The sequence below is a fragment of the Chrysemys picta genome, chromosome 9 (assembly GCF_011386835.1).
Source record: "Chrysemys picta bellii isolate R12L10 chromosome 9, ASM1138683v2, whole genome shotgun sequence".
Taxonomy (NCBI): Eukaryota; Metazoa; Chordata; order Testudines; family Emydidae; genus Chrysemys; species Chrysemys picta.
This window is the reverse complement of record NC_088799.1, coordinates 64322452-64331529: the sequence shown is the minus strand read 5'-3', so window position 1 is coordinate 64331529 and position 9078 is coordinate 64322452. Positions and strand designations below refer to the sequence as shown.

The 9078-nt window shown below is 53.8% G+C and overlaps 1 long non-coding RNA gene across 1 annotated transcript; it reads right to left on the bottom strand.

Annotated features, from left to right (window-relative positions):
* Positions 1–354: 354 nt before the first annotated feature.
* LOC135973392 (uncharacterized) lies at positions 355–8622 on the bottom strand. The gene is made up of 3 exons (XR_010590214.1): positions 8526–8622; positions 7242–7355; positions 355–2814 (listed from the first exon to the last, which is right to left on the bottom strand). It is a non-coding gene; the product is annotated as an uncharacterized LOC135973392 (long non-coding RNA).
* Between the last annotated feature and the right edge of the window lie 456 nt (positions 8623–9078).

Below are 9078 nucleotides of genomic sequence, written 5' to 3'. Positions count from 1 at the left end.
AGTGCCCCTGACAGCTGTTCCACCTCCAATCCACAGCTCAAGTTCTCAGACCCCTCTCCTCCAGCCCCATGCAGGTTGGGTAGGGAGGGGACTGTAGCGGGGGGGGGCAGGAGGGATTCTGGCAGCAGTGAAGTGGGATGTGGGGAGGTTGAGACCTTTCCCCAAGTCACCCCAGCCAGTAATGCTGAAGCCGCAGGATGGCAGCCCTGGTGAATGGGACGGATCGGCAGCCCCTGCTGACTAGGGTTACCATACGTCCGTTTTTTCCCGGACATGTCCTGCTTTTCGGCAATCAAACCCCCGTCCGGGGGGAATTGCCGAAAAGCCAAACATGTCCGGGAAAATGCTGGCTGGGTACTTCCTCTCCCGCGGTTGCTCTGCTCCGCTCCTCCCCTCTCAGACTTTAAGAGCCGAGCTGCCCGAGCCAGCGCTACTTGCTTCGGGCAGCACCCCCCCTTCCTCCAGACCCCGAGCCGCCGGCCAGGCACTTCCCTTCCCGGGCTCCAGCTGAGCTGCTCCGCTCCTCCCCTCTCAGACTTTAAGAGCCGAGCTGCACGAGCCAGCGCTACCGGGTGGGCGCTTCCCCTCCCGTGCTCCAGCTGCGCTGGGGAAGTGCCGGCCGGGGGCGCAGGGTCTGGGGGCTGCACGGCAAACCGTGAAGCCGGTAGCGCTGTGGCAGCCCTCTCCCCATGGCTGGGAGTGGGAGGGAGGAGGGGGCGGAGTTAGGGCGGGGAAGGAGCGGAGTTGGGGCGGGGCTAGGGGTGGGAAAATGGGCGGGGCCAGGGCCCGTGGAGGGTCCTCTTTTTTTATTTATTAGACATGGTAACCCTACTGCTGACTGAATCCTCCTGTTCTCTCCAGAACGGGTCCAGCCTTGCCAGCAGCAGGGCAAGCGTCCCCTGCCCATGTGCCTCAGCCCTGCCTGGTCAGACGCCATCACCCGTCAGTCCTTGGCCTCCCAGGCTGCCAGTGATGGGAGCAACTCTGGGTGGTGGCTCGGGTGACACAGACACCAGACCACTAGGAATTGGGTGCGGCCCTGTGGGACAGGAGAGTCTCGCAGAGGGCACTTGGGGGACTCTCCTGCCCTTCCCAAGAGGGTTAGCACCCTGTCCTAAGAACATAAGTCTGGGATGAGGCAAAGCTTGTCATTAATTAGCCTGGCTAAAGAGCTGGCTGGAGCTGCTCCGGGGACAAGCTGGCTCGCTCCTGCTCATGGAGGTGAATTCATCTCCCTTCCCAGGAGCACCTGCTCTCCCTTTCATTCCCCACCAGGCTTCTTGTGCCAGGCCAGCGAATGGCCACAGGATGGGAATGAGGCCTGGGCCGCGCCCCAATCTCCTGAGTCTAATGCAGCTGCTCACCTTGTCCCCCATCAGCTGCTGGGTTTCCCCCAGGAGGGAGTAGGTGACAGGGAGAGAGACACACACACACACATTTGTCCTTCTGGTTGCAGGGCTTGTGTCCTTCCAATCCCATTGGTGGCTGCACAGTGGGCAGAGTCCTCGCTGCGTGCCCGGCCCAACAGAATTGCAGGGCGTGGTGTGGAACACAGAAAGAGATAGAGAGACTCATCCTCCAGCCGGGGTCAATCTGAGAGAAATTGGCTGGGGTCCCAGTCTCACTCTTCTAGCGGGTGCCATTTCCCAGCTGGGTTCCTTACTCCTCTGGTGCAGCAGCAGCTGGTAGAGCCGGTAAACCCCCTCCCTGGCCTGCCGGCTGATGTCCTTGGCTGGGTCACTGACGGACAGAGCTAGCTGTGCCATGTGGTGACCCATCCTGGGGAATTCCGCTGAGTTCTAATGGACGGGAGAGGGAGAGGGGACTCCATCAGCATTTTCCTGTCAGCTCCCAGTCCCCCCCGGGCCAGGACTCTCCTTCCCCTCAGCCCCTCTGCAGGGCCCTCCATGAGGACTTGCTTCCCCAGCTGCTCCAGGATGACAGGGAGGCATGAACCTGGAGCACAGTCCCCTTAAAAGCCCAGAGTCACCACTTAACTAGGACAAGAAGAACTTGACTCAAGCCAGGCTCACTCTCTGCTCTGACTCTGCCTCCCCAAGAGGAACACTCCTAACCCACAGCCCCTGCAGCAGCAGATCCTACAGCCCGTCGGAGCCAGATCACCTACGCCTGGAGTCAGGAAGCTGGGGTCAGAGGTCACTTACGTCAAACTCAGGGAGGGTGATGGTGAATCTGAGCAGGGCAGTGCTGCTCTTAACGGCCCTGGCTCTCTCTCGCGGCACCGTGGACACGATCTAGTAGTTAATGTGCTGTGGGGAAAGGAGGCATTGCACTGACTGCCCTGACCAAGGATGCCCACTTGGGGCCCGGCTAGGAGGACAGACTGGAAAATGGATCTAAGAGTGAAGGTAAAATTGTCCCCACCTCTCTCATCGGGCTCACCTCCAAGATGTACTGGAGCCTGTCGGTGTCTGGGGACTCTGCCAGCAGGTTCCCCAGCATGGCATCCAGGAGGTCTGGCAAGACCCTAGGCAGATCCTGAAAGCAAGGGAGAGCCATGGGTCAGAGTTAGGGAAAGTGGGGCTACACCTGCCACAGGATGGGAAGTGGGGTCTCTGGGAAACACTGGTGAGACCCCCAAACACATATCCTGGCCTCTCTCATTCACATCCCACTGCAGGCAATTAGCAAGGACTCATGGCAGGATGACAGCTGGCTCTTCAATCCATGACTTTAGCATGATCTACCTGCACTTGGGTGGTGTCCTTCTCCATGCCCAGGGTGAAGACGGCGTGCAGGGCAGCTCGGAGGAGGTGGGTCTCCAGCTCTGGCTCCACGGCAGGTGTCATAGTGCTGGCAAGAGAGAGGAGCCGGTATTAGACTGTGCAGTGCGGGGATGGGACTGGCACCAACACGCAGGTGAAACTGCAGGGAAATAGGCACAGGCTGGCGAGAATGGAAACTGAGGCACCGAGCCAGGGAATGACAAGGCCAAGGTTTCTCAGACAGACAGTGGCAGGGCAGGAATAGCCCCTGTTCCCTGGACCCTGCTGCCCCTCCTGTATCTGATCCTGGGAGTGAGCCTCTCCCCAAAGCCGTTGCAATGTTACTGGAGTGAAAAGAACAGCCCAGCCAGGAGAGAGTGACCCTTCCCCGCACCTCTGCCAGAGGAGCCACCCTTGGGCGGTGACCTGGGAGTGGGAGGGGCAGTGACTCCCAGCCCTGCGCCTGAGTTTCCTATTGACCTGTGGGACTTTGGGTAAGTTGCTCCCCGCTCTAGGCTCTGTCCCCAGCAGTCAAATGGGGATTTCATACTTTCCCACTATTGGAAAGTGCTGGGAGAATCCCCCAGCAAAAGCTGCTCTGACAGTGCTAAGCAGCATCTGACCATTAGAGGTCGGAGCGCACTGCCCAGGAGAAGGAGTGTTTGGTTCTGGGCTGTTGGAGTACGGGCTTGCAACCATCTGTGCACACATATTATACTAATTGCATCTAGACCACATCTCCCTAGTTTGTTTGTGAGAATGTCCTTATTAACACCAAGATGGATCACATCTACTGTTTACTTCACTAGGCCCGTAACCCTGCCAAAGAAGGAGCTAGGATTGGTTTGGAATGATTTGTTCTTGACAAGTCCATGCTCACTAGTCCTAAGAACCAAATTGTCCTGTAGGTGCTGACAAACTGATTGTTTAATAAGGGGTTCCAGTATCTTTCCAGGTATGTTAATGGATGGGAAGACGTTCTTTTTCAGGGATCTCTGACGAGAACTGGGGCACAGCACTTAGTTTGTTGAGGCCATAAAATGGAGACAGGCACCTCTTCTCTTCTCCCAGCACCCCAGATACCTAAAAGGGTGGGACTCACATCCCTCAATGGGCTTAAAAAAGACAATGGTTACAATGTGGCCCCAACCATTTCTGGTTTCTGCAGACTAGATGTTTTAGCAAAGTTTAGAATTCCTTGGTGCTCAACACCGTGAAACTCCCCTTTCTCCTTCACAAAGGGCTTTAACGCCCCTTATCTCACCCAGGCTCTCGACTGCCCAAAGTTGGAGAATTGTCCCTGTTCCCACTGCAGAGCACCCCCCACGACACACACACAGAGTCCTCCTGGTGGTGGGAGGGGAACAGAGGAAAGGACAGAAGACTTAAGAGATGAAGAGAAAGGAGGAAGGGATGGAGGAAAAGGTAAAACAAAAAGAACAAACCCTAATGTCCCCAGTGATTCTAAGGGACAAAATCCCAGGTGAGGAATAAAATTCGACCACCTTAAGCTAGTGTTTTCCATGCCTAGAATTCAGCTGGCGCCAGATGCATCAGACTGAACAGGTTCCAAACCTCTCGGAGGCTCTTACCTTCTAAACAGGGACGTCTGTTTTCTAGTAAAATCAGGAAAAAGAAAAGAGAAAACTCAAAAGAGGTTCCTCCTGGCGCTCATGTACATGAACCTAAATACTCTCTCAGTCCTCAAAGAGAGACCTCGAGAAGGAGACTTGCTGAAGCAAAGCTACAGGGGACTCTGAGGTTTCCCTGGCCCTGCGCCCCTGTCCTGCCTGGCTGATGTCAGCATCTCTCTGTGAGATCACCACCTCCCCAGCACCTTTGACCAATAGGCTGAGGTCCTGCAAAAGGCCTTTGTGATGTCACTGCCACACCCACTCCTCCCCTGCAGTGTTAATGTCCTGCCACAGGGCAGACACTTTGGAGGTTTGAGCTACACAAAGAGGAGATACTTAGATCTCAAAAATTAGATAAGATGTTTCAGTCTGAGCTAAGTAGGTGCTGCTTTTAACAATTGCAACATAATAAAATACAAATAAAATAGACTATTTCAGCCATTCTATTATGTCCTAATCTGATCTGAGTAAACAGGATAGGACACCTCATCTTATGCACTGCTCCTAGTGACACTCTCCAATAGATCCTCATTCTCCACCTGCCGGGAGGTAAATAGGGCGGATTGTTATCCCTACTTGAAAGAGGGAGAAGCTGAGGCTGAGAAAGGAGAATTGACTTGTCTTAGGTCACACAGCCAGTCCGTGGCAGAGTTGGGAATAGGACCCAAGAGCCCTGATTTTCAAACTAACCATCGGATCTTGAATTTCAGACATTGAATGACCTGAATAAAGTGCTCTCAAGTGAGTTCCAGACCAGCAAGAGTTCATAGTAATTATTCAGCAAGTATTTTAGGAGAACTGGAATGTTAGAGAAAATAATGAACTGCAGAGACGCAGCAAAATTTGTCGAACATATGACTGGTTATGACTATTTACTTGGTCTTAAAAGAAAACAACAGGGACCTGAGTCTCCTCCCTGTCAATAACCCCCTGCTCAGCCAATCAGGGTAGAGACCGAGGGGCGGGAGGATGAGGGTTCTCACCAGAGAGCCCAAAGGATGGCCCAGGTCACCGCTGGGGATCACTGTCTGAGCACTATTTCAGCCCCACATTTTTCGGTGGACCTCCCACAATGGGAGTTGTAGAGCAACCCCCATGACACACACACACCCCTCCTGGTGGTGGGAGGGGAACAGGGAAAGGACAAAAGAAGTAAGAGATGAAAAGAAAGGAGGGAGGGATAGAGGAAAAGGTAAAAGAAAAAGGACAAACCTTAATGTCCCCAGAGATTCTAAGGGACAAAATCCCAGGTGGGGAATAAAATTTGGCCACCTTAAGCTAGTGTTTTCCATGCCTAAAATTCAGCTGGAGCCAGATGCAGCAGACTGAACAGGTTCCAAACCTCTCAGAGGCTCTTACCTTCTAAACAGGGACGTCAGATTTCTAATGAAATCAGGAAAAAGAAAGGAGAAAACTCAAAAGAGGTTCCTCCTGGTGCTCACATACACGAACCCAAATACTCTCTCAGACCTCAAAGAGAGATCTCGAGAGGAGACTTGCTGAAGCAAAGCCACAGGGGTCTCTGAGGTTTCCTTGGCCCTGCGCCCCTGTCCTGCCTGGCTGATGTCAGCATCCCTCTGTGAGGTCACCACCTCCCCTGCACCTTTGGCCAATAGGCCGAGGTCCTGCAAAAGGCCTTTGTGATGTCACTGCCACACCCACCCCTCCCCTGCAGTGTTAATGTCCTGCCACAGGGCAGACACTTTGGAGGTTTGAGCTACTCTCTGGGGATCACCCCGCTCAATGAGTGTTCATTCTAGGAAGCAAGCCGGCTAGACAGTAAAACATCACAAGCTGCTCCCAATGCTACACTCGGTTTCTCAGAAATGAGTAGACTTTATGGCCAGAAGAGACAGTTAGAGCATCTAATCTGACCCCCTGCATATCACAGGCCTCCTGTCTATCACAATAGCTACTTTTGGGGCAAACACATTCCGGAAAGGCATCTAGTCTTTATTAATGACATCAAGAGATGGAGAATCCACCACTTTCCTTGGTAGCTTCTTCCTGTGTTCAATCATCCTCGCTGTTGAATATTTGTGCCTTATTTGTCATAGGAATTTGTCTCTTTTCACCTTCCAGCCATTGGGTCTTGTTCTGCCTTTCTCTGCTAGACTAGAGAGCCCTTTAATCCCCAGTATTTTCTCTCCATTAAGGCACATCAACACTTCAATGAAGTCCCCTTCAATCTTCTTTTGATAAGCTAAACAGGTTGAGCTCTTTCAATAGCTCACTAGAAGGCATTTTTCTCCAGCCCTCAGAACATTTGGTGGCTCTTTGCTGCCCCAGCTCCAATTTCTAGGACCATCTTTTTCAAAGGAGGACACCAACACTGGAGGCAGTATTCCAATAGCAGTCTCACTGCTGCTGTGTCACCTCCCTATCCTACTCACGGCTCTGCTCCTTCGTCTAATGATGGCTTTAGCCCTGTTCACCACAGCATCACACTGGGAGCTCATGTTGAGTGGCTTCTCCACTCTGGCCCCTAAATCCTTTTCAGAGTCACTGCTTTCCTGGATACACGTCCCCATTCTGGAGGTGTGGCCGGCGTGCCTTGTTGCCACGCATAGGACCTTGCATTGGGCTCTGCTCAAACTTGTTTTCTTTGAATGGGTCCAGCTGGCCGAATGAGCCAGATCGCTCTGTATCACTGCCCTCTCCCCATCAGGAATTACCACTCTGCCTGTATTTTGTCACCCCCCCAATCTTATCCGCAGTGATTGTATGTTTTCTCCCAATTCATTGATAACAATTATTTTAAAAAATTAGTCCTTGAGAGCTTCTTCAGACCCTTAGTACCCAGGACCTGCTCCCCACATCACAGTGAGAAATGCTGTCCAGCCCTGCTGGTACATAGGGGATAAGCACAGAACAAACGTACCTTTAGGAGCTGTGTTGTCCATAGGCTCTGAACAACATGTGGGGGTCAGCAGATTACAAACGCACGACAGACCTGTAGTGTAGACAGGTCCCAACTGTGTCTCGGTTTCCCACCCTGTAAAATGGGGAGAACAAACAAAACCTTGATTAGCTCCATTTGATAGCTGGGGAAACCGAGGCACCCAGCGGTGCAGAGACTCGCTCATGGTCCCAAAGCCAGGAATAGAAAACAGTAGATCTGATAGCCAGGCCTGGGACCTAACCCTGGTTTTCCTGGCCTTGCTGCTCTAAGTTTAGTCACAGCCTCCATGTCTTTTCCCCCGTGTCCCTTAACCCCACGTCACTGCAGAAGAGAGATTTTCTGGTAGCCAGCTGGCTCTCCTGCATGTGGATGTCGTTCCAAAAGACATGCTCTGGCTCAGTCCCATGCTATGGTTGGCTGAAGGAACCACTTGGTCACATTCTAGGCCCTGAGTTATACAGGAGGGGCGACTAGATGCACATAATGGTCCTTTCTGACCTGAACCTCTATCAATCGCTACATTTTCTGCTGCTAGGAAGAGAACTCTGGACCTATTTTCTCTCATTCACTTTCAGTCGGAATAATTTCAATCCAGGCCAAAGGATTTCCTCTTCCATTGTGTCTTCAGCACCTTTGCGAGCAACCAGTTACTGTTACCCACAGGTTTCCAGTTTCAACCTGTCCCAGGGTGAGATGGCCAGGAAAGGGGTTGGAGCTCAACTGCACCTGGCCCAGGTGATGCAGCTCCCTAGGGTGAAGGGAATAAGTGTGGGGGTCACGTGACAAGACGCAGCCTGTGATTAGGACCCAGGCCTGCTGAGAGATAGAAGGGCAGCCTGTGCTCAGCCAGGAGAGAGACCCCAAGGGAAGCAGGCATGGGAGGGGCTTGGAGAGTCCTTTAAAGGTCAGGGACAAGCTGGGAAGGGGCCAGGTTGAGCACTAAGGACCAGGCCCTAGGAGGGAAAGACAGGGCAGTTTAGGAGATGGGGCAGATAGTCCAGTTGGTTTCGGCTCCCAGGACCAGACACCCAGAGGTGAAGGTGATTGTCGGGGCTTCTGTCCTTCTTCCCCAGTGTAGATTTGATAGTGGAGAAGACTGATGCCGTAAGGGGGAAGTGAGTTACCCCAAGGTCACCCAGTGAGTTTATATCACGAATGCATACTCGGAAGGATCCAATAGAAACATGGATTTTCCAGTCTCTTCTTTCTAGGAGTCCCCAGGGCTAAGGTAAAACCCCTGCTGCCCCTCCCCATTCTGCTCACCTCCAAGATGTGCTGGAGTTTGTCTGTGCTGGGGGGTGCTGTCAGCAGGATCGAGAGCTCGTCATCCATGTTCTCGGCGCAGGCCTTGCTCAGAGCCTGCCAGCAGAGGGAGACCAGGGGTCAGGAGCCTGCATTAGCACCCGTGTGCCATTGATCAGGAGCTGGCTGAGGTAAGTGCCGCCTGGCTGGAGCTCGCACCCAGAAACCCTGCCCCAGGTTGGAACCCCCTCCCACACCCAAATTCCCTCCCAGACCTCACACCCGGCACCCCAACCCCCTGCCCCAGGTCGGAATCCCCTCCTGTACCCTAATCCCTCCCAGACCCCACACCCCCACCCGTAGGGTTACCATACGTCCGGATTTTCCCGGACATGTCCGGCTTTTGGGGGCTCAAATCCCCGTCCGGGGGGAAATCCCCAAAAGCCGGGCATGTCCGGGAAAATCGGGAGGTCAGCCGGCCCGCGGGGAGCCGGTCAGCCGGGCCGGCGGGGAGCCGGTCCGGCCGGGCCGGCGGGGAGCCGGGCCGGCGGGGAGCCGGGTCGGCCGGGCCCGC